The sequence below is a fragment of the Chanodichthys erythropterus genome, chromosome 16 (assembly GCF_024489055.1).
Source record: "Chanodichthys erythropterus isolate Z2021 chromosome 16, ASM2448905v1, whole genome shotgun sequence".
Lineage (NCBI taxonomy): Eukaryota > Metazoa > Chordata > Actinopteri > Cypriniformes > Xenocyprididae > Chanodichthys > Chanodichthys erythropterus.
The window spans coordinates 4,804,866-4,831,575 of NC_090236.1; the positions used below are offsets into that span (position 1 = coordinate 4,804,866).

At 41.8% G+C, this 26,710-nt stretch overlaps 1 pseudogene; it reads left to right on the forward strand.

The window, feature by feature from the left end:
• On the forward strand, positions 1 to 26,343 carry LOC137003127 (NACHT, LRR and PYD domains-containing protein 1 homolog; annotated as a pseudogene).
• Positions 26,344 to 26,710: the final 367 nt, after the last annotated feature.

A 26,710-nucleotide genomic window follows, 5' to 3' on the forward strand; every position in this document is an offset into this window, starting at 1 on the left:
ATGCTGTCATCAGATTCAGACGATGAGCCCACTGACCTTTCAGAACTTGTGTGGAAGCCAAAAGCAAAAGACTACATGAGCTCAAAGTCAGAGGGTAAGTTTAAGAGGGTATGGATTATTTACCTTACACAACTGTAAGACAATAAACATAAATTTATGTCATTTATTAAAAATGTCAATATGATATTAATATTCCAGAGGAAAGCATGTGCTTCTGTTTCACAAAGAAATAATATATATATCATAATAATATACATAATAATACATATCATACCATAATATACATACCATAACATTATAGATAGAAATATCATATCATAACAGAGTAAATTATTGCAGACTTTTCCTTTTTGGGTGACCTGTCCCTTTAAGCTCATGTCAAACTTTCTGCAAAAATCCATAATTAATTGTCTTCATACTGCTTTATAATTCATCATTAGTCCATCTGACATGAACTCTAATTCTTTTCAAGCATGGCAAGTCAGAATGAGGTCATCTGAGGACCCCTTGTATGTAAGTAAAAAGGGATTTTCTGTCGTGAGTTTGACGCTTTAATACACTGAGGTCATGGGGCATCTTCGTGTTTTGTGTGTATCTGTGTCTTTTGAAACTATCACAAATGTGAGCATATCAATACTGGAATTTTATTTGGACAGTACTGAATTTACTATAATTTAACGAATAACTATAAAAATCTGCAATTTTTTAATCAACACAAATTCTTTTGTCTTCTGTGGAAAAAAGTATCCTCCTACTTGTATTTCTCCCTTTGACATTTCATAAAGTCTCTTAAATCTGATTGGAGGCATTCTTTTTTTGCCCATTCTTTCATACAGAAAATTTTTTTTAACAGTGTGATATTGGAGAGTTTCTTACATTACATTCCTGTATATGACACTCCCACTGCATTTCAGTTGGATTGAGATGTGGACTTTTTCATTGGAGCCATTCCTTTTTTTTTTTTTTTTTTTAATGCATGCATTCACACATTTTTTTTTTTTTTTGCATGCATTTCATGTAGACTTCATCCTTAATTGTTAATTTTGTTAAATGGTGCTCCCAAATCTTTTAGTCACATCAATTATTAAATTATTCAATTATAATGCATTCAATCTGTTCAAAAATGTCAGTGTATAATCTATAAATGGAAATTAACTTAATATAAATATTTAATTTATAATATTTTTGCAATAATTATGATGCAATATTTTGTTATTTTCTGTTTATTCAGTGTGATGAGCTTTTATATTTTTTCATTTGATCAAATGGTTTTCCTGTAGAATCCCCTGAATTTGGTTATGGAAACTCAAGACTCATCAACAGTTAGAGGGACTCCACGCAGATATTTTGGGATGACAGGTATGCCCATATGTCAATTTAAAAATTAGAACTCTGCCAAAAATAGTAAAACAAAAATAGTACTATTGGAACACTAGTTGAAGAGCACTGAACACCCAAAGGCTTTGTTCACATTCGTGACTGTTGTGTATTGGGAGAGATTATGCTTCATTATGTCTTCAGGTAGTGGTATAATTTGGATCATGAGTTGTCAGTTTATACAGTGACACTGAACCCTTATAGCATATAGAGCTTGTTGATCTACGTTATTGACAGTAATCTTTAGAGTTTACAGAATATCACTAAAACACAAGATTATATAGTTTATAGTTTTTTTGTTTATTTTTAATAATGATATTTTAATAATTACACAATATTTTTGAAAAACAGTAGGTTTAATGCAATAGTAAGTTGTTTTGTTACTGTATATGCTCTAACTTTGGCATGTCAGTTAATCAACAGGTTTTACTTTAGAATTTCAGGAGAATGTACATGGATATAAGCTGTCAATCATACAGAAGTATGAGAGTGAGTGGAACGTCCTGTCTGGTGAAAAAGAGTCATTGTCTGCCCTGTATACTGAACCACTGATCATTCAGAAAAATGAAAATGGCAGCTTTAGGAACATCAGTGTGGATGGGCTCTTTCAGCTATGTGGTTCAATGACTGTTATTCTCCAAGGCGACTCTAGCAGTGGCAAATCCTTCATAGCACAGAAGATCATGTTGGACTGGGCATCTGAACAGTTTACTTCTAGACATTTATTTGTAGTTTTCTATCTGAGGTGTGAAGAGCTGATGTGTATTTCTGAGGAGATTAACTTAACTGAGCTCTTGAGTTACAACTGCAGTTTAACATCAGATCAGATCACACAGATGTTACTGTATTTACCAGAGAATGTGCTTTTCATCATTGATGGATTTGATGAGCTGAAACTCACACAGGACATTTATGAAATGTCAGCACACACTCATCCACTTCAAAAAGCCCCACCTGAAGTCATTCTTTGTGGCCTAATTAGGGGATACCTCATCCCTGAGTCCAACCTGTTGGTCACCACCAGAACTAAGAACACTGTGAACAAGCTGCTGAAAGGTCGACAGAGATTCACTAAGATCATGTTCACTGAGATCATGGGCTTTTCTGTGAGTCAGGTAGAGAAGTACTTCCAGAAGTACTTCAGGAAAGAGTATGACTGTGTGAGAGCAAATGAAATCCTCTTCACTGCCTGTTCCATTCCTGTTATCTGCTGGATCATCAGTGAGATGTTCAGAGTTGGTGCAGATGTAACAAGAGTACTGGAAACCACCACCTCCATCTATGTTGATTTTGTGTCCAATCTACTGGAGCATCACTGCCAGGGTTTGAATCAGTCCGTCCCGACCCTGCTGAGGAGTCTGGGTCAGCTGGCAGAGAGAGGGATGCTGGAGCAGCAAGTCTTGTTTGATGAGAAAAGTGTTAATGAAACAGTTTCAGAGCCTTCTGGCAGTCAATTCTACCAGAAAGACTCAGGAGGCAAAATGACGTAACACTGATATTTATTACCGAACGGTAAGCAGAATATATAGAAAGTTTATGATCTTTGGCGTAGGCCCCGTCTGTAGCTCACGATACTGAGGGTTGCAGACGTTGCGTATCCTGCCTGAAGCTGAAGGCAGGGGCGTAGCCAACCCCCGAGGAGTATGGACAGGGACCATCCTGGTGGTGGTGGGGAGGATGGAGGTGAAAGTTTCCGTCAGCATCTGCGAACTCAGACAAGCGTAAGTGCTGATCTTTTATACTCCAAGTGTTAGATAATGATTGGTTAGATCTGAATTGATAAGTGACGTAACATTTGAGTCTTCCCAGCAGAACTTGCGCTAGAGCTTCATTTCTACCAGAAAGACTCAGGAGGCAAAATGACGTAACACTGATATTTATTACCGAACGGTAAGCAGAATATATAGAAAGTTTATGATCTTTGGCGTAGGCCCCGTCCGTAGCTCACGATACTGAGGGTTGCAGACGTTGCGTATCCTGCCTGAAGCTGAAGGCAGGGGCGTAGCCAACCCCCAAAAATGGTGGTGAGACGTGACTGCCGGGACGGAGCCCACTTCCCCTCAAAACTGTGAGGGGGAATGAATACCCACCCGAGAAGAATCTTGCAGTTCCTGAAACAGAGAAAAACATATTAAAACGTAAAAGGAAGAGAGCGACAAGGAAAACAAGCAACACGGAGAGGAGGCCGCAGTCGGCCACGCAGCCACGATAGGCTACACAGAGACAAGGCCGCGATCGGCCACACGGCCACGATGGGCCACACAGAGACAAGGCCGCGATCGGCCACACAGCCACGATAGGCCACACAGAGACAAGGCCGCGATCGGCCACACAGCCACGATAGGCCACACAGAGACAAGGCCGCGATCGGCCACGCGCCACGATAGGCACATAGAGACAAGGCCGCGATCGGCCGCACAGCCACGATAGGCCACACAGAGACGAGGCCGCGATCGGCCACACAGCCACGATAGGCCACACAGAGACAAGGCCGTGATCGGCCACGCAGCCACGATAGGCCACACGGAGACAAGGCCACGATCGGCCGCACAGCCACGATAGGCCACACAGAGACGAGGCCGCGATCGGCCACACAGCCACGATAGGCCACACAGAGACAAGGCCGTGATCGGCCACGCAGCCACGATAGGCCACACGGAGACAAGGCCACGATCGGCCACGCAGAGACAAGGCCGCAATGGGCCACACAGCCACAATAGGCCACACAGAGACGAGGCCGCGATCGGCCACACAGAGACAAAGCCGCAATGGGTCACACGGCCACGATAGGCCACACAGAGATGAGGCCGCACGAGCCCCCAAAAATTGAACAGCTATAGAAGCTGGAAATGATTAAATGAAATACGAAAACACCACCACCAGTATTTGCATGATTTTACCTTAAACTTGACTTGAGAGAGCTTGTTGAGCTTCGAGGATGGTTTTAGAATCTGGTCTAATATAGGATTCGAATGCAGAGGAGGACCATCTGCCCAGGAGCTTGATGGCTGAAGATGAAACTCCTCGTTGGGCTGCTGTGGTGGCAGCCCCGATCCTAAAAGAGTGACCAGTATATAGCGAGGGGGAAAGGCTGCAGCTTTCTATGGTGGTAGCTAAATGAGTCCTGAACCAAGCTTTAGTGAGGGGTGTTCCATCAGGTAAGAGGAAAAGGGGAAAATGATCGAGAGTTTTAGGCCGGACTTTGAGATATTTGATCATGGAATTGAAAGGACAGAAGCTGTTATTAAGTTTAGAAAAGGTTAGAGTGACACCAGATCCTTGAGAATCATTCTTAGAATGCTTCAGAAAAAGAGTAAAGAAATTGGGTGAAAAACCTAAATCAGAAAAAGACAGACCAAGGGCAGGATTGAAATGTTTAGAATCTGAAGTAAATTCCCCTGGGCGCATGAAACCGTAGAAGGCTGATAGAAACACTGCTTCCAGCAAAATGTTAATATAAGGGGAAAAGAGACCATTGCGGATGGAAAGAATTAATCTTTGTAAAATAGACAAAGTAATTGGAAGGCGGTGATCTGGAGGTTTGCTGGACGAGTTAGCCATCCCTTTGAGTAATAAGCGAATGGATGGCACGGAGAAAAGACTTGGGTAATTAGGATTAAAATATCTTGCATAAAATTGAATGCCTGCGAGCGACCTACGGATGGAAGAAATTTTAAGTTTGCGATTTTCAAAATTGTGAACTAGAAAAGCACAGACGGTCGATATTAGAATGGGAAATAAAGAAATCTGAAGGGAAAAACAAAACATAAGAAATGAAGACCATGCTGAAGTATAAGCTTTAAGTGTGGAAGGAGCCACGCCTTTGGAGATATAGTGACTAGCCGATTTGAGCAATTGGTCTAATTTAATATGATCCTTGCTAGTGGAGGGCATGGTGTTGGATCCTGATTGGCTGAAGGGCAGAGCCGTCTGAAAGCCTGGAAACGAAAGCGAGAAAGAGAGTCAGCAATGATATTACGGTGACCAGGAATGTGCGCGGCCAAAATAATAAAATTATGAACGACGGATTGCCAAATTAAACGTCTTAGAACTGGCATGATCAACAGAGAGGAAGATCTACCTTTGTTGATGATAGCGACCGTGGCTTCGTTATCGCAAAACATCATAATACGTTTGCGAGACCACTCGGAGCCCCAGAGAACACTGGCTACCGCCAAAGGGTAGATTTCATGAAGAGCGGAAGAGACGGAACCTGATTCAGGCTTGGGAAATGCTTTTGGCCATTCCTCGGCAAACCATTGCCCTTTAAAAAACCCCCCGAAACCGATAGAGGGGGCAGCGTCAGTGAACAATTGCAAATCTATGGATGATTCAGGAACATCATTATAGAAAAAGGAAATACCGTTCCAATGATTTATTAAGCGAGACCAAAAGCTGAGATCAGACAAACACCCTTCGTCTACCTGAATTGGGTCGCTTAATTTTGGCACGGAGTGCGCGAGAGTTAACAGCCGAGAAATAAATGTCCTGCCTTGAGGAATAATACTCATAGCGAAATTTAAGTGACCGAGCAGAGAAAGCATGTCGCGCTTAGATACGGAAGGTAACGAAGAAAAAGTTTCCAGAAACTCCCTACCCAGCTAACACACGACGTAACAGTTACGTAATGTATTCGTACTTTTTGGTAATGTCATGACTTACTAACTGACAACGTAACTACGACGTCGCATGCCAGTAATTTCATTACCTTCAGATTACCATCTCACAACGTCGTCAGTACGTTCTCCTAACGTTATAAGATTACCCAGAACGTTCCAGATACGTCCTCTATTCGTGATATATTGGTAATTCCATGACTTACTGGCAACGTAGCAGCAACGTCATGTGCTCGTAATTTCATTACCATCATTTACACATTCTTTATATGTTATTATTACCAGAATTTGCAATATAAAACGTGTAATTAAATGTCAGACACAAGACTGAAATGTCCCCTTAAGAAAAAAAAATGTTTCTTTTCACCAAATCAGAGTATGGATGACTGTTTTTTATATATAGTGACGTGACATACAGCGCGCGCCTCCACAAATGTAGTGCGCGCGTGCCCACAGTGTTAATAAGAGTGTAAAGTTAATTTTTCTGAGAGAAGAATTTATTTTTCCGAGGTGACAACGAATAAATGGCTTTTATAAAAATGTATAAAGTTAACTTTGGAAAGACGCAAAACCTTTTTTTATTATGTTTACGTTAGTGCAGGTGGCCGTTAGAGTTGCCATGGCAACCGGGAAAACATTCAAGCTGCTGGAGAGGACAGCGTCGACGTTTCTCCGTGTTTCTCGTCAGTTTTATAGCAATAAAGTTCAACAACTGCGTCAGATTGGTTAAGTAACATTACCCACAGTCTACTTTAAGTACTTTTGTTAATATTTTTACCTCTGTGATTTCCTTGATCGTCTGAAATATATGTTAGCAAAATGTTACGTTAGCATAGCATATGTTTTTAATGATACTGAGAGCAAAACGTCTTGAATGCTTTTATTTTATGTTTCGTTGTAGGCTATATGTTTTTATTTATAGTTTGAGTGTATTTCATTATTTTTATTTGGAGTTTTGTTCATGTTCTGTGTGTTTTTCAAAATAAATGAATTGAATTCATTTCGAGTCTGCATTCATCGTTCACAGCTGTTGGAATAGCCTTTACATTAGTTTGGGCAAATGAGGACATAAATTAGGTTAAACTACTGCATGTCCGCCCATAGAAAAATAAATAAATATAAGAATTACCAACTGATGACCAACACAACTATTGATACACAACGTTGCCACGACGTCGCAGTTACTAACTGGCAACGTCACAAAGTTACGTTGTGGCGACGTATAGGCACCTTTCACTTTTCCGGTTGCCACGACGTAACTAGTTACGTCGCCACGACGAAAGTTTGGTCACCAAATTACGTTGCAGTTACGTAACAGTCACGTATTTTGGTTAGCTGGGTAATTCGTAAAAGCTTCTCGTTTGGAAGAGAGGCTTGCATGGTGACAGTATCGAGTAAGATGCCGAGAAATTCTAGCGAAGTTGAGGGGCCCATGGTTTTTTCCTCTGAAAGGGGAACGCCGATATCACTAAAAACTTGCTTAAGCGTGTCGAGAATTGAAGATTGGGAAGAAGGAAAATCGATCAGCAGAAAATCGTCGAGCAAATGTAAAACGAATGGAAGTTTACAGGCGTTTAGCAGGATCCAACACAGGGCTTCAGAAAGAGAATTAAAAATATGGGGACTACTTCTACACCCGAACGTGAGCCTCACTGCAAAGTAAAATTTTGATTCCCATCTAACGCCGAATAATGGCCAGACGGAGGGGTGAATGGGCATAGTCTTGAAAGCATCAGTAATGTCGGCTTTAGCCAGCCAAGCGCCTTGACCGGCTATCTTGATTAAATGAATGGCATGGTCGACTGAAGCATAATGCAGAGAAAACGGAGCTAAAGGGATTAGTTCGTTAACACTTGCGGTATGAATAGAATGAGGAGAAGACATGTCGAAGATGAGACGTTTTTTACCAGAATATTTACGAGTAGCAACGCCGATAGAATTGATCCGAAAAGGAGAAAAGGGAGGAGAAGCAAAAGGGCCAATAACGTAACCTTTATTTACTTCCTTCTCTAACAGAGCTGAAACCACAACAGGCTCTGATAAAGCGGATCGAAGGTTTTTTGTCACAAAAGAAGATGTAAGATGGGAAAGGATGCCCACCCGAAACCCTTGAGACAGACCGGTGATTAAGTAATCAACGAAAGTTGGATCGGGGTGAGAAGAGAGGTAGCTAGAGAGGACTGGAATATTAATAGGTGTTGATGGGTGTCTGTTCAGAATTTTTTCTGAATTTGGGTCTTCCCTCGGGTTGCTGGCCTGTACCGGTGAGGGCAGACTGATTTCGGGTGTGGATCCTTGCAAAAGCTACAAATATGAGCAAATTTACATTGAGAAAAGGAACACACAGACTCATTGAAATTATTACATAGGCTAATGCCGTTAAACTCCACAATAGGGCGACCTTTACGGTCGAGAGGAGCGCTTACGTTTTCAGCACTATGGACAGCGGCCGGGTCTTTAGTAGCGAATGCTTTAGGGCAGAATGAAGCCGAGTGTCCGTGAGCGCTACATATAGTGCATGTTAAGATCTTTTGACCGCCAAAATGACGGACGAGCAGTTCGGTGTCGGTAACTGACCAGTTCAGTTTTGTGTTGTACAGGCAAATGTAAGAAGCGGATTTGGCAGAAAAAGATTTGTGATATTCGTAAAATAGAGTTCCTCCATATCTTTGATTAAAATCCGCCATCATGGTTAGGTAAAGATCGAGCTCTTCCCTTCGATCTGGGAACACTTGGCACAGAATGTCTCGGTAGATGCTGAAAGCAACGAATTCGCCAAATGAGAGATTTCGTTGTAATCTGGGATCGGACGTTTTGAGAAAGACTGCCACGTCACCACAGTCAACCATTTGTCTGTCAGCTGCAGGTGAAGGAAGCAATAAGGTTGCCAGGTTTATGTTCTTACCTTGGATGATGTTAGCTCTTATTTGGGGTGACACCGTTACTGCAGCAGGTGAAACAAAACTCCTACCAAACTCTTGAGCTGGAACAGCCGTGGAGAGACTGAAGTTTGGCGTAGCGGGCACGGCCGAAGCATGTTGGAATGGCGTCTGGATCGTAAGAGAAGCTGGCAAGGCAGAAGAGGTCGAAGGCACACACGATGAAAAGTTTAATCCGGCAGGTGGAGGAAAATCCGTTGGAGTTGCTAGAGCGCTTGGAAAAGAATTTGCTGAAAGGTTAGAGGACGCAAAGGAATTTTCAAATTTCGAAACCTTTGATTCTAAGCCTTTAACGGTGTCAGAAAGGCTTTGAACAACCTGAATGAGCTGCGAATTAATATCCACAGGTCCGGAAACGGTCGGAGGAGATGTTATCCGTGCAGACTGCGAGGATCTTTTGGCTGAATGTGGAGAAGACGACTTGGCGGCCCTCTTCTTTCCGACTTGTTTGGTGTGGCCTGACGGCGCTGAAGTTGAAGCAGCGGTGTCGGCCGTGATAGGTGGACTGCCTAGGGTATTTTGGGCCATGAGAAGCAAGTCTTCTCTGGATAATCCTTGGCTGACCGGGATTCCGACAGCCTCGAGAGTGTTGATTATTTTGTCCGAGGGCCACTGAACCCATGAGGTGTCGCGGCACTGAATGCGCGTACTACGACGCAGGGGAAGAGGAGATGGTGGAACGAAATCCTCCTCGGAATCTGAATAATCGCACACGGTATATCTGTTAGAAGACATAGCAAATTGGTTTGCGACTGACGCTCCGTTAACTGAAAGTTTCCGTCAGCATCTGCGAACTCAGACAAGCGTAAGTGCTGATCTTTTATACTCCAAGTGTTAGATAATGATTGGTTAGATCTGAATTGATAAGTGACGTAACATTTGAGTCTTCCCAGCAGAACTTGCGCTAGAGCTTCATTTCCTGTGCAATTTCCTCTCTAAGAGTAGAATTCACCAGAAGATGATGTTCAGATTCATGCATCTCAGTTTTCAGGAGTTCTTCACTGCTCTGCACTATGTCCTTCTGGATGAAGAAGAGTCCCAGAGGAAAGTGAGAGAGCTGCTTCAAACTGTAGAGAGAGGATGGGCTTTGTCCTGTTGGTCTGATAGAGACTTTTCAATAACAGATGTAGAAATAAGACATTCAAAGCTTCTGCAGCCTGTGATTCTGTTCCTCTGTGGTCTCTGTAAGAAAGAATGGATCCCCTCATTCTTCAAAAAGCACAACTTGGCCATCTCTAGCAACACAGAATCCCAGCTTAAGGAATGGCTCAATCAGTGTTCACAGAGATATCAAAATGAACACATGTTGTTCATTCTCCATTGTCTCTATGAACTCCATGACAAGAGCTTTGCTGAGAAAGTCTTGGAAGGTTTGAATTTCATAGATCTGTGTAATATTGCCCTGAAAAGGACAGACTGTTGGGTTTTGAAGTACTGTTTACAGTGCTGTGAACACATCAGAAACCTGAATCTCTGTGTAACATCTGAATATCTGGAGATCCTTCAACCTGAACTGTACCGCTGTAAAGTGCTGTGGTGAGTGAAATTTAGACTTTGTATCTTTTGTGACACATCAACACATAACATTATACATTATTACACTTGGCAACTGTACATTTTGGTTACACTTTATTTTATGGTGACGTAGTTACTTTATTTTTACTTAAATATAAGTACTGAGTACATGTAGCCTACTTACTATAGAGTTACGTTAGGGTTTGGTTTAGGGTTAATTACTTGTAATTATGCATAATTTACTGATATTACTATAGTAAGGACATGTAGTAAAATATAAGGGGCCATTCACACAGAACGCGTTTTCCCATTCCAATGCGCTACTTTTCCATTCTTTTTCTATGTAAACTCGTGCTAGATGGACGTGGAAAACTGTTACGCTCGAGTCTTGCGTCTTTTGCAGAGTCTCGCTCATGACATGGCATTCTACAAACGCGGCGCTCACGTTAAAATCAGTTCAACTTTTAAAAAATGCATATCAAGACTTACGTTTTTTTACCCATTCCACTGCCCGCGTCTATTATTTTTCAAAGCAAAAACGCATTCTGTGTGAACAAGCCATAACTATGTCACCTTAAAATAAAGTTTACCTAAATTTTATCTGTTTCAATACTTATGCATTGTCACACAAGCAAGAGTGCAGAAGCCCTAAACGTGTAGTCAAAAATATTCTAAAATGTAAAAAAAGAGCTTCAGGCAAAATTTCACATCTCTGTTTAAAACTGCTCCTATACTTTAGTCTGAAACACTGAAAACACACAAAAGCCCAGAATTGACTGTTTGTATAATGATAATAAAATCTGATAGGCTGTATTGTGTTTTTTTTACTTTCAAAGGTTGATGATGGATCAAATTTCAGATGATGTTGATGGTTTGATCTCAGCTTCTGGTAAAGGAAAGATTCTGAAAAAACTCAAGTAAAGCATAATTAATTTTAGAATAAAATTGTCGGCTACTCATTGCCATATTTATTTATTCAGTATACTTAATAAATTGTTTGTAATATCTAATAATGAAATGCACTCATTAAATACTATAACTATTTTAATTGCCAGTTTAAAGCAGCCTGAAAATCGTGGAAGTGGATTTTACACTGTGTCAGTAAGAGATGAAGACATCACGTATGAAACTCTTATCACTTGTCACATACAAAATTGCAGTCTCATCCTAACACCTGATGCTTATTATAAACCTATACTGATGTTTATGTCTGTGAATGCTTCAGGTTGTCTTTCAGCAGATTACTGATCACATCATTAACTTTAACCTGCCCGAGCTCAGTCGTTTCCACCATCAACTGGGTGAAATTACACGAAGAGACACTGCTGTACAGATATCGACATATGTGAGTGGAAGATTCATTCTTTATTTTTTTCAGATATACCCCCTTAAGAATTGCCAGAATTTGACATCAAAAATATCATTAAAGTATTAGTACATCAGAAATTATTATTTATTCACCCTTGTGTTGTTCTAAACCAATAAAATGTGTTTGCAGTGAAATAAGGGTGAGTAAATGATAAAAGAATTAAATGTTTTTAGTAAACTATCTTTTTAAGGATTTTACATCATGATCAGTGGGTAGATTTATTAGGTGTTTATTAAAGAAAAATCAGTTAATTTATTTTTTTATTCTTATAAAATCAAAGCATGTATATCTTTACACATGTCACATTTACTACTTCATGTGGATTTTGTGTTGTTTAGGGATCCTGAGGGATTGTTTACATTCCTGCAATCACTGTATGGTTTGAAGAAAGTCTCTCTGCAGGATTTAGATCAGACTGACAGCACATTGACCGCTGAAATCCTGTCCCTCATTCAGGCCTGTCCCAGCCTGACTGAACTCATGTAACTACCGCAATATCTGAGCATTTATAGGTTTTGTGTTGTTTATTTCTATAGTGAAAATACAAAAACAACAACAACAACAACAACAACAAAATCTTATAAAATATCTTAATAGTTTATCAAAATTAACTTTAGGTTTTACCAGCAATTGAGCACAGTAAACCAGAAGTGCTTATAGTTTTAGAATGAATGTAGTTAATTATAAAATCTTTTTCAGGATAAATTTCAAAATTAAACTCAACTTGGAGTCCCTGAAGGAACCATTGAAGCAGATTGGTTGGACTCTGACTGTGTAAGAGTTATTTATTAGACATTTCATTTAGACATTAGACATTTTCTTTCTTTTCTGTAGACATAGAGAAAATAATCATTTTTCATTTATCATGAGTGTTGAATGTTATTCTCATTAGCTGGAGAAATTCAGTGTTGATCGAGCCAGATGGGAAGAAATTCACAGTGGAGAAGAAAATAAAGAGTGAGAGCAGAAGTAAGCAAATAGTTTATTTATTTATTTATTTTTTAAATAATAATAATAATCATCAAGACTCCTGCCATAGAGCTGGATCTTTGCCTTCATTACGTACCTTATTATAAATCATATTCCTGATAAAAATCTACAGAATTGACAACAGCCAGAAACATCTGATAGTAAAGTGTTCAATGTTGTATACATTACAAAACCCACAGATGATGACAGATGTTTTCTTTTGTAGATTTTATTTGATTCTGACTGTTCTTGCAGTTTTGTATATTTCTGACAAATGCTAGATGTTTTTTTTTTCTTAATGGTTCTTCATGGTGTTCAAATGTTTGAATTGTTTTTTGTCTGACAGAAGGAGAGAGTTCAGATTCTGTCTCTTGCTCATCATTTAAAGCTGAATCATCTTCAGCACAATCAGTGAGTAGCAGCGGTCATGAAGAGGATTCTTAGTTTTTCTCAAAAACAATTCTAATTTTTTGTTCTGTGATATTTCTGTGTGATTAATTACGGTGAATCTGGAGATGGTTTTGAAGCTATAAAACATTTCACTAAAAACAGTGGTAGAGTATTGCATCTAATGAAAATATTTTGTATTGAGGTTTCTGTGTAAGATCAATTATTAAAATCCTATTATTCAAAATGTTTACAAAAACTTAAAATGTAATCTTTTAAACAACAAAATTTTGGAGGATAAATTAATCTCTTTATTCTTTTCTTTACTTCAGTCCTCAGGAAATGCAGAAGTGTTCACACCTGATCTACTTCAGACAGGAGATGAAGACAAACATGAACAGAACACATACAGGTATTGAACACTTTGTTTTATTTTTGAACATTGTTAGAATATAAACATTATATTCTATCTGTCATTAGATACAATACTCTACTGTTATGATTTAATACAGTGTAAATTAATATTATGTCCTCCAGGTTTGTGTGTCCACATGCTGGTCAGTTTCAGTGCAGTGTGACCAACATTGTGTTTGTGATGGAGGGTGAAGGAGAAGTGCTGTATAACATTGTCTCATGGGATCCTCGTCTGTTAGATGGTTTGGGTCAGATACAGCCTGCAGGACCCTTGTACAACATTGACTGTTCAGCAGGTTCAGTCTCACAACTGCACTTTCCACACTGTGAAATATTCTTTGGTATGTTTATTTCTACATCCTAAATATTAATATGTTTCACAGTTGTTGTCTTGAACAACTGTATAGAATTTATGGAACAGTGACTGACAATTTACACATCAGTTACTTGAAACGGTAATCTATTGAGGATACAGTCAAAAATTTATTCAGACACCTTACACATTTTATTCATTAATTCAGTTTATTCACTATAGTTTTAAAAAAATGGTAATAAAATATGACAAAATCTCAAGGTTAAACTGTCAGAAAAATGTATCTTAATTATGTCAGATAACACTTGAGCAAAACATGTCTGTATAATTTAAACTTGTCTGAATAAGGTCAAAGTATCTGAATAATTTTTGGTTTTTATCAATTTTACCTGTAGTCGACTGTATGAGGAATTTTTGGATATAATATGTCACAGTTTACTTTATTTTGTATGGAAGCCCGTTTCCGCCACAAAAAAAAAAAAAAAAAAAAAAAAACCTCCACAAAAAATAAATAAATAAATAACACAAAAAAAAAAGATGAATTGCGACTTTTTATCTCAGAATTCTGACTTTTTAACTCGCAATTGCGTGTTTATATCTCACAATTGCAAGTTATAAAGTCAGAATTCTGAGATATAAAGTCGCAATTGCGTGTTATAAAGTCAGAATTGTGAGATATAAAGTCGCAATTGCGAGTTATAAAGTCAGAATTGCGAGATATAAAGTCAGAATTCTGAGATATAAAGTTGCAATTGCGAGTTATGAAGTCAGAATTCTGAGATATAAAGTCACAATTGCGTGATATAAAGTCGGAATTGCGAGATATAAAGTCACAATTGCGAGTTATAAAGTCAGAATTCTGAGATATAAAGTCGCAATTGCGTGATATAAAGTCAGAATTCTGAGATATAAAGTCGCAATTGCGTGATATAAAGTCAGAATTGCGAGATATAAAGTCGCAATTGCGTGATATAAAGTCAGAATTGCGAGATGTAAAGTCGCAATTGCGAGTTATAAAGTCAGAATTCTGAGATATAAACTCGCAATTGCGAGTTATAAAGTCAGAATTGCGAGATATAAAGTCGCAATTGCGAGTTATAAAGTCAGAATTCTGAGTTATAAAGTCAGAATTGCGAAATATAAAGTCGCAATTGCTTGATATAAAGTCAGAATTCTGGGATATAAACTCGCAATTGCGTGATAAAAAGTCAGAATTCTGGGATATAAAGTCGCAATTGTGTGATATAAAGTCAGAATTCTGAGATATAAAGTCGCAATTGCGTAATATAAAGTCAGAATTGCAAGATGTAAAGTCGCAATTGCGAGTTATAAACTCAGAATTCTGAGATATAAAGTCGCAATTGCGAGTTATAAAGTCAGAATTGCGAGATATAAAGTCGCAATTGCGAGTTATAAAGTCAGAATTCTGAGATATAAAGTCGCAATTGCGAGTTATAAAATCAGAATTCTGAGATATAAAGTCGCAATTGCGAGTTATAAGTCAGAATTGCGAGATATAAAGTCGCAATTGCGAGTTATAAAGTCAGAATTCTGAGATATAAAGTCAGAATTCTGAGATATAAAGTCGCAATTGCGAGTTATAAAGTCAGAATTGCGAGATATAAAGTCGCAATTGCGAGTTATAAAGTCAGAATTCTGAGATATAAAGTCACAATTGCGTGATATAAAGTCAGAATTGCGAGATGTAAAGTCGCAATTGCGAGTTATAAAGTCAGAATTCTGAGATATAAAGTCGCAATTGCGAGTTATAAAGTCAGAATTGCGAGAAATAAAGTTGAAATTGCGAGTTATAAAGTCAGAATTCTGAGATATAAAGTCACAATTGCGAGTTATAAAGTCAGAATTGCGAGATATAAAGTCGCAATTGCATGATATAAAGTCAGAATTGCGAGATATAAAGTCAGAATTCTGAGATATAAAGTCGCAATTGCGAGTTATAAAGTCAGAGTTCTGAGATATAAAGTCACAATTGCGTGATATTAAAGTCAGAATTCTGAGATATAAAGTCGCAATTGCGTGATATAAAGTCAGAATTCTGAGATATAAAGTCGCAATTGCGAGTTATAAAGTCAGAATTCTGAGATATAAAGTCGCAATTGCTTGATATAAAGTCAGAATTCTGAGATATAAAGTCGCAATTGCGAGTTATAAAGTCAGAATTCTGAGATATAAAGTCACAATTGCGTGATATTAAAGTCAGAATTCTGAGATATAAAGTCGCAATTGCGTGATATAAAGTCAGAATTCTGAGATATAAAGTCGCAATTGCGAGTTATAAAGTCAGAATTCTGAGATATAAAGTCGCAATTGCGTGATATAAAGTCAGAATTCTGAGATATAAAGTCGCAATTGCGTGATATAAAGTCAGAATTGCGAGATATAAAGTCGCAATTGCGAGTTATAAAGTCAGAATTCTTAGATATAAAGTCGCAATTGCGAGTTATAAAGTCAGAATTCTGATATATAAAGTCGCAATTACGTGATAAAAAGTCAGAATTCTGACTTTCTTTCTCGCAATTAACTGATGGTCAGTATCTCTGTCTATAACAGTGCATCCAACGATAGCCGTGCTGCAGTGAAGTCTGAAGCTGTTGGTGTATAAAATGTGCCACTTCAGCTTTGTCTGATTTATTGCGCCTCTGCTACAGCTGATTCTTCTTCTTATTATGATTATTATTATTATATTGTTATTATTGTGCAAAATTCATTAGTGTATCCATTCTGTTAAAAACAACTTTTATTGTCCAAATACCTCGACTGTAATTTGCAGAATCGCATGATTCTACCCTTGAGTTGCAAAGTTAATGAAACATGATAGGTATTGGTTGTTTTAGTATTAAGCCCACTAGATGGCAGTAAAAGCTGTTTTTTTCTCCTTGAAATGATGTGTACAAGGTTACCATGGAAACATTCTATATACATATTCCTGCATAATGCATATGTCCGTAGACTAATCTTTATGTGTCTCCTCCAGTAAAATCAATATTTCTTTATTGGTAAATCGGCGCTAAAAATAATCCTTTATGATGTCCTCTATTTTATGTATAATAATAACAAAGCAGTAATCATGATGGTCAGTCGCAATGAAAGGAAACGCAAGCAAAGTAATATATCTATATATATATATAGTAAAGTTTATATCTCAGAATTCTGACTGTATATCACGCAATTGCGACTTTATATCTCAGAATTCCGACTTTATATCACGCAATTGCAAGTTTGTATCTCAGAATTCTGACTTTATATCACGCAATTGCGACTTTATATCTCAGAATTCTGACTTTATATCACGCAATTGCGACTTTATATCTCAGAATTCGGACTTTTTATCACGCAATTGCAAGTTTGTATCTCAGAATTCTGACTTTATATCACGCAATTGCGACTTTATATCTCAGAATTCGGACTTTTTATCACGCAATTGCAAGTTTATATCTCAGAATTCTGACTTTATATCAAGCAATTGCGACTTTATATCTCAGAATTCTGACTTTATAACTCGCAATTGCGACTTTATATCTCAGAATCGTACTCTGTTACTAACGTAACCTCGGTTCCCTGAGATACGGAACGAGTACTGCGTATGGGGAAAGGTCTCCCTTTTTCCCCGCTGCTGAAGCCTTTTTCAATAACGCAGTGTAACTGCACCGTCATTGGTTCACTCATAGACAAGTTGTTGAACCAATGACGGCGCGGCATAGCTGCGCGGCCTATGGCGACAAAGCGCGCGAATATTCCCGCCGAAATGGGCGGGGTTAAGGGCTATATAAGCAGGCGTTTCGCCATAGGATTTCAGTGTCATTCGACTGAAGCGACGACCCTGAGCCGCAGCCTCGTGGCACGGCAAGTATCGCAGTACTAGTTCCGTATCTCAGGGAACCGAGGTTACGTTAGTAACCGAGTACGTTCCCTTTCGATACTTCACTCGTACTGCGTATGGGGAACGAATTCAACCACGCCGTGCCACGGCTGGGAACGATATAGCTTGAAGTTTGGACACCTGAGAGGGGGCCAAAAAGACAAGCGAGAGGGCAAGCCCTTACCGAACCCTTGCGTTACACTTAGAGGAAATTTATTTCCATGATAGCGTGAGGCGGAGCTCATCTGAGGCCGCTAATCACACTGAAAGGACTCGAGCCTGTAAGGTCGGGACATCGAGATGGTAAAACCTGACAAAGGTGGACGGCGAAGACCAGCCGGCCGCCACACAGATGTCTTGGATGGAAACTCCGTTGGACCAAGCCCATGAGGAGGCCATCCCTCTAGTGGAGTGGGCTCTGACTCCTATGGGGCATTTGGCTCCCAGTGAGGAGTAGCACAGCGTAATAGCGTCCACTATCCAACGAGAAATGCGCTGTTTTGAGACCGGAGATCCTTTGGTGCGGCCTCCAAAACAGACAAAGAGCTGATCTGACTGTCTGAAAGACTGCGATCGCTCTATGTAGGTCCTCAATGCCCTGACAGGGCAGAGTAACTCCAGCCCTTGCTCTTCCGTCGAAGGGGGCAGAGCAGAGAGCGAGATGACCTGAGCTCTAAACGGCGTTGAGAGCACCTTAGGGACGTAGCCATGCCTGGGTTTCAGAACGACCTTAGAGTCTCCAGGCCCGAATTCGAGGCATGCAGGGCTCACAGAGAGGGCCTGCAAATCGCCAACACGCTTAACCGAGGCCAGTGCTAACAGCAAGGCGGTTTTTAGCGTCAATGGCCTGAGGTCGACTGAGCCCATTGGTTCAAATGGGGCTCCTTTTAAGGCCCTGAGGACCAAAGACAGGTCCCAGGAGGGAACGGTGAGGGGGCGAGGAGGATTCAATCGCCTAGCGCCCCTCAGGAAACGGATGACAAGTCCGTTTCCTCCCACTGATTGGCCAGCAATAGGAGCATGGAACGCTGCAATGGCTGCTACGTAAACCTTGAGCGTGGAAGGGGTGCGGCCCATTTCCAAGCGTTCTTGGAGGAAAGACAGTATAGAAGATACGTCACTCTCCATTGGGTCTATGTTGCGTGACGAACACCAGTCAGCAAAGACCGACCATTTCTGGTCGTAGAGGCGTCTCGTGGACGGCGCTCTAGCCTGAGAAATGGTATTTAGGACGTCCCTGGGGAGGTTAGTAGGCTCCCATCGAGGGACCAGAGGTGCAGAGCCCAGAGCTCCGGCTGTGGGTGCCAGATTGCCCTGTTCGCCTGAGAGAGGAGGTCCCGTCTCAGGGGGATCGGCCACGGGGCTCTCAGAGAGAGCTTGAACAGCTCCGAGGACCAAATCTGGTTCCTCCAGAGCGGGGCCACTAGAAGGACTCTGTGTTGGTCTTCTCTGATGCGCCTGATGACCTGAGGGATCAGGGCGATCGGAGGAAAAGCGTAAAGGAGCGTGCTGGGCCATGAATGGGCCAGAGCGTCGACCTCCTTCGAGAAAAATGTTGGACAATGAGAGTTGTCTTCTGAGGCGAAGAGGTCTATCTTTGCCTTCCCGAAGAGCTCCCAAATCCTGAGGACAACCTGGGGATGGAGCGTCCACTCGTCGGAGGGGACGTTGCTCCATGACAGCATATCTGCACCCAGATTGTTCCTGCCAGGAACATGAGTCGCTCTGAGCGACTGAAGCCTCGGAAGAGCCCATTCCAGTAGACGTTTCGCCAGAGCGCATAAGCGGCTGGACAAGAGACCACCCTGGTGGTTTAAATATGACACCACTGTCATACTGTCCGATTGGACTAGAACGTGACGCCCTGTCAAATGAGCCTGAAAGAACTGAAGGGCCTTCATCACTGCTAGCATCTCTAGACAGTTGATGTGCAGAAGGCTTTCCTCTTGGCTCCATGAGCCGAAGGCCGGTCTGCCGTCGCACACAGCGCCCCAACCCGAGTTGGAGGCGTCTGTTGCTAGCACCGTCCTTCGTGAGACCGCCTGTAAGGGCACTCCGCGCTTGAACCCTACAGGGTTCGTCCAAGGTTTCAGGGCTAGAAGACAGGCCTGATTGACCTTGAGGCGAAGGCGGCCGTGCCGCCAAGCGCTGGGAGGAACCCGGAACTTCAACCAGTACTGAAGAGGCCGTATCCGAAGAAGGCCGAGCTGTAGTACCGGAGAGGCGGAAGCCATTAGCCCTAGCAGCCTCTGAAAAAACTTCAGAGGGAGGCAGGCTCTGTTCTTGACTGAGGCTGTGAGCTGCTGAATCGTCAGAGCTGGCGAGACTACTGCCGTCATATGGACTGAGTCGAAAACTGCTCCCAGAAACGATATTCGTTGAGTGGGGCACAGCAAGCTCTTGGTTGCGTTGACCCTGAGACCCAGGCATTGTAAATGGCTGAGGAGCACGGATCTGTGGTGTTCCAGCTCGACTCGCGAACGGGCTAGAATGAGCCAGTCGTCGAGATAATTCAGGACTCGGATTCCCGCCTGTCTGAGAGGGGAAAGTGCCGCGTCCATGCACTTGGTGAAAGTGCGAGGAGCCAGAGACAGCCCGAAGGGCAGGACCGTATATTGGTATGCCACTCCCTCGTATGCGAATCTCAAGAATCGTCTGTGACGAGGGGCTATCTGGATGTGAAAATACGCATCCTTCAGGTCCAGCGAGCAGAACCAGTCCTCGGGGCAGATGTGCGCGAGGATCTGTTTCAGTGTCAGCATTTTGAACTTCCGTCTCATGAGGGAATGATTCAAAAGTCTAAGATCCAGGATGGGTCTGAGACCACCATCTTTCTTGGGGACCAGAAAATAGCGGCTGTAGAAGCCTGACTCGCTTTCCGCAGGGGGAACTATTTCCACAGCTCCTTTTCTTAGCAACGTCATGACTTCGGCTCGGAGGACATGGGCGTCGTCCGGATTGACCAAAGTTTGAAGCACCCCGCCGAAGCGAGGGGGCCGGCGTGCAAACTGGAGCGAGTAACCCTGAGTTACGATCCCCATGACCCAATCTGACACATCGGGGATGGCCTGCCAAGCCTCGGCCCGAGTGGCAAGGGGTTGAATGATATCGTGTGACAGACCGCCGCTGAGGGGGTTGTACACCGAGAGTAGCGGAAGAGGAAATTTGCTCTCTTTTAGATGATATAAAAATTTGTTCGCCGTGAAAACGCTGGCGTTGCTCCTTAGGTGGCGCTGACTGCGGTGCTGCAGGTGGAGCGGGCTTGTGCTGCTGAGCCGACGCAGTCCTGGGGCGGCTGGAAGCAGAGCTGGAGCGCTTGGGCAGGAAATGTCTCATGGCCTGAGACGATTTCTGTGCCGCTGTGAAGCGTTCAGTGAAGCCATCCACTGCAGGGCCGAAGAGACCAGAGGGAGAGACCGGGGCGTCTAAGAAGGCCGTCTTGTCATTGTCCTTGATCTCCGTCAAGTTAAGCCACAGGTGGCGCTCCAACACTACCAGGCTGGCCATGGAACGGCCGATGGCCTGAGCCGTAGCCTTCGTGGCTCGCAGGGCAAGGTCAGTAGCGCTGCGAAGGTCCTTGAAAGCCGGCGCGTCAATCCCAGACTCGTCCAGAGAGCGGAGGAGTTTGGCCTGGAAGACTTGGAATATGGCCATGGAGTGTAGCGCAGAAGCGGCCTGTCCTGCCGAAGTGTAAGCTCGACCAGCTAAGGTGGAAGTAGTCCGGCAGGGCTTGGAAGGGAGTGACCTCTTAGCTTTCCATCCCACAGCCGCGGGAGGGCAGAGGTGAGCAGCCACTGCTTCGTCAAGGGGTGGCAGGTGCTCGTATCCCTTTTTTCCTCGGCGCCGTCGACGGCAGTGAGGGGGGAGCGGTGCGTGGTATGAAGGCGGGCGGAGTACGGAGCGCGCCACGACTTCGTCAGCTCCTCGTGGACCTCGGGAAAAAAGGGCGCTGCTCGCTGGCGAGGGGCTTGGCGGCGGCCAGGCAGGAACCACTCGTCAAGGCGAATGCGCGACGGCTCCTCAGGTGGGGCCCAGTCGAGGTCCAGCTCTTCTACGGCTCTGGATAGGATGCGGAAGAGCTCGGCATCCATGCCCTGGCCATGTTCAATGGGCTCCAAGGGAGGCGGGGGGGGCGGGATCGTCCGATTCGCCAGCCCACACTTCTGCTTCGGAAGCCGCAAGAGACATGGAGTCGTCCTGCTCGTCGTCTGTTCCACCGAATGAGACGAGGTCACTCGCTTCCGCAGAGGGACGCTGCTCAGGCCGAGAGAACAGGACGGGAGAGGGTTCCCTCGGAGGAGAGGGCGAGGCACGCGGGAGCTGGGCCGGCGTGAGCTCGCCTATCTCCTGGCGCTGGGTCGCTCTGCCCCGCTGTCTCTTCCTAGCCGGCTCGCGGGAGGAAGGAGACGGGAGGGCGCGAGCGGCGAGATCACCCTCTGTGAAGAAGGCGACCCGCGAGCGCAGGGAACTGAGACTCATGCACTCGCAGTGCGGGCATGAGTCCCCAGCGAGCGCGCCGTCTGCATGGGGCTTGCCCAGGCAAGCGACGCACTCGCTGTGACCATCACCGTCGTGCAGGGGGGCCCTGCACGTGCCACACGAGTGGCGGGGCATCTGAGAAGACGCCGTTGCCGTGAAAACGGCACTTGGGTGGCTCTTTTAGAGCGGCGAGGGCCGCGGAAGCTCTAGAAGCGGTGAAAACCGCTGAAATACGCTCTTTTAGAGCGGCGTTAAGCCGCGGTGAAGCTCTCAAGACGGCGCGCCGGATGGCGGCAGGGGACACACAGGAAGCGGCCGGGAGCGGGAAGCGGGAGGCGGAGAGGGCGCCGGTGCTGTCCTCAGTCCGGCGAGTCCAGGCGAGTCCGCTGCGGGAGCCTCTTCAGACGGCGGCGAGAGCAGTCAGGAAGGCGGCGAGCTTCTCGGCTTCAGGCGGAGATCAGCGAGGAGATGATGAGGTCGTCGCTGAAGGAGAAAACACTGAAATCCTATGGCGAAACGGCTGCTTATATAGCCCTTAACCCCACCCATTTCGGCGGGAATATTCGCGCGCTTTGTCGCCATAGGCAGCGCAGCTATGCTGCGCCGTCATTGGTCCAACAACTTGTCTATGAGTGAACCAATGACGGTGCAGTTACACTGCGTTATTGAAAAAGGCTTCAGCAGCGGGGAAAAAGGGAGACCTTTCCCCATACGCAGTACGAGTGAAGTATCGAAAGGGAATCGGACTTTTTATCACGCAATTGCGACTTTATATCTCAGAATTCTGACTTTATATCACGCAATTGCGACTTTATATCTCAGAATTCTGACTTTATATCACGCAATTGCGACTTTATATCTCAGAATTCTGACTTTATATCACGCAATTGCGAGTTTATATCTCAGAATTCTGACTTTTTATCACGCAATTGCGAGTTTATATCTCAGAATTCTGACTTTTTATCATGCAATTGCGAGTTTATATCTCAGAATTGTGACTTTTTATCACGCAATTGCGAGTTTATGTCTCAGAATTCTGACTTATAAACACGCAATTGCGAGTTTATATCTCAGAATTCTGACTTTATATCACGCAATTGCGTGATAAAAACTTTATATCACGCAATTGCGACTTTATATCTCAGAATTCTGACTTTATATCATGCAATTGTGACTTTATATCTCAGAATTCTGACTTTTTATCACGCAATTGCGACTTTATATCTCAGAATTCTGACTTTATATCATGCAATTGCGACTTTATATCCCAGAATTCTGACTTTTTATCACGCAATTGCGACTTTATATCCCAGAATTCTGACTTTATATCTCGCAATTGCGAGTTTATATCCCAGAATTCTGACTTTTTATCACGCAATTGCGAGTTTATATCCCAGAATTCTGACTTTTTATCACGCAATTGGGAGTTTATATCCCAGAATTCTGACTTTTTATCACGCAATTGCGACTTTATATCTCAGAATTCTGACTTTATATCACGCAATTGCGACTTTATATCCCAGAATTCTGACTTTTTATCACGCAATTGCGAGTTTATATCCCAGAATTCTGACTTTTTATCACGCAATTCTGAGATAAAAAGTCGCAATTAATCTTTTTTTTTTTTTAGTGGCTTTTTTTTTTTTTTTTTTTTTTTAAGTGGCGGAAACGGGCTTCCATAATTTTGCTATCCTCACTTACATAAATGAACTAAAGTTTGGTTTGGTTTCTGGATGTATGTAAATATTTAGCAAGGAGTGAGATGAGAGATCTTAATGATTACATAAAAAGCACTTCATGTAAAATGTTGGTCACTGTATAATTAGAAAAACGCAACCTTTATTTTACCAAATAATACAATTCTTAAATGTATTTTGCAGAGGAAAATAAGGACGGTTTGGCTGTGGCACATTTCACTGGTGGTAATGTAGAAATAATACAGCCACTCAAAGTGACAGAAACTCATGTGATCATTGACATCAGAGAACTCAGCAATTTTGTCATTGTCTGGATAATAAGTAAACTTGGCATCCCCATTAGAGGCCAGGTTTTGCTCTTCCTTCGAACGCTATCTCTTGAAAAGAAAAAACTTAATGTCCTCTTGCTTCCAGAGAATGTTCCAGTATCAGAGGTATTGATATCTGAACAGATTGTTCCTTTGTTTTTTTCTCTGTGCTTTCTGTTTAACAGAGTATTATAAAATAAAAACTCACATTGAGCATATTTGTGTATATACATGATTACGGCTTTTGTATATTGACATTATCATTATTGCTTTCCGTGATGATGTTATTGTATATATGTAGTTGAACTAGAGTGCATTTGGTGATTTGAATATGATGCAGGTTTGTGCTGAAATACTGTGTGAAAATAGCAGAAATGTTGAAGTAAATTAACCTGTTTTTGTTTTGTCTCTCCCTCTGCACAATTTCCTCAAGGTCCAGAGCAGACACCGGGATAAAATATACATTGAGACAAGTTCAAAATGTCACCTGATTCCTTACCAACAATACAGCTTGTGTTGTGAGCCAGAGGAATGTGAAGTGCAGCCAATGGTAACAATATTATTTATTGAATAACATTTGAATTTCAACTGAATTTCTGCATGTTATATTTGGATGTATAACATATATATATTATTCTATTAATATTCTATTATATGAATTAGGGAAAGGTGTGTATATAGTGCTGCAACTGGTCACCACAGTTTTTGTTAATTATGTTAATTATAAATATCAGAATAAACATATAGACCATATAGTTCAGATAGTTCATGACTCTACCTCTAGATTATTAAAGTTCAGCAACTTGGTCCATTAATATTAAATGTATGTAAAATGACAGACAGACACCTGTTAACAATTTCATTTTAAGGCCTTTAAATGTAGCTCATCCAATCAGAATTCAGAGTCAGAACTAACCACCTCATAATGTTATCTTTATGTTGGTGTTCTTGTTTTCAGACTGAGATGTTTGAGTGTAATTTTTGCCCAAACTATCATCCCACATTTGAAGTGTTTCTGGATATCAACATTGAGGATGTCAGACTGGGTATTTTAGACAAAACTGAAGGTGGGAAGGAAGTGTGGAACAGACGGCGAATCTTTCTTACAGGTAGTCTTGAAATTCTGTTGTTAAAAGCTTGTGTAGGTGTAAGTGATTTGAGAAAGTTTAGGAGAGATTTTAAGTGTATCTATAAACACTCCTCTGTGAGAAATGTCATGTATATCCCCTTGGTTACAGTGTTGCAAAGTTTATTTTTTAAAATAGCTACGCAAGCTAAAAACTATAAAAGGTATTTTCTGCCAATTTTAAATAAATCACTTAAATGATAAAAATTAAAACTAGTTCACCCAAAAATTAAAATTCAGTCATCGTTTATTCACCCTCATGTCATTCCAAACACATAAAACTTTTGTTCATCTTTGAAACACAAATTAAGATATTTTAAATGAAAAGATTTATGTCCCTCAATAGACAGCTATGTAACTACCACAAAACGTCAAAGTGGTACTAGTAACCTTTCACCCCAAAATGAAAATTCTGTCATTAAATACTCACCTTCATAAGCAGAAGCTGAACTGAACCTGAATAATGCACAAGACAAGAACAAACCTTTTCCAGAAACTCAAACATAAGGTTCATTCTCATGTGGCGCAGCACCTTTGAGCACCCAGAAGAGGTTTGTTCATCATAAAAAGCGATTCTCCTCAGAAACACATTACATATTTATGTCTGTAATTGTTTCACACATATTGTACACTCGTCTGAAGACTAACTCAAATCATCTTTTGTTTCAATCAGAAACTGTTTTTGTGAACACACATGGAGGTAAACTCATTCAGAGAGTTTCATCAGTGATGGCGATCGCTGACAGTTTGAAGAGCAAAAACATGATCACTAGTGAAATATGGGGAAAGATTAAAGCTGCGGAACCAAAACAGCAGAAAATGAGAGACTTGTTGGAAGCTCTTGACTCTGGAGGAGATTCTGTAAAAGCAGAATTCTACAGACTGCTGAAGGAAAATGAACCTCATCTAGTAGATGAACTGGAGTCTGGACCCAGTAGACCGTCACCACAGTAATGCTGAGATTGAGATTGAGGCATAAAGAGCAGCTCCACCGTTATTATACTGTACATGTTTATATATGTACATGTTGTAATATTCTGTTTTTCAAATTTTATACTCTATATATACTCTATATCCAGTTATATTGGATTGTAATTCCCCTCTCCCCCCTTTTTGGTCCTCACTGTATTAAAGCGTGTTGATTGTGTCGATGTATTACGCTCGTTTTACTCTGTGTACGGCTACATTTTTGGGGGGTGTGTATGATGCTGTTACTGTATGACAATGAGTTACTATTAAATGTTTTTATTTTATGTTACTGTGGAAAAATAACCACATAAAGTAAAAAAAAACATTGCATAAAAGTTGCTGTGGGAAAACA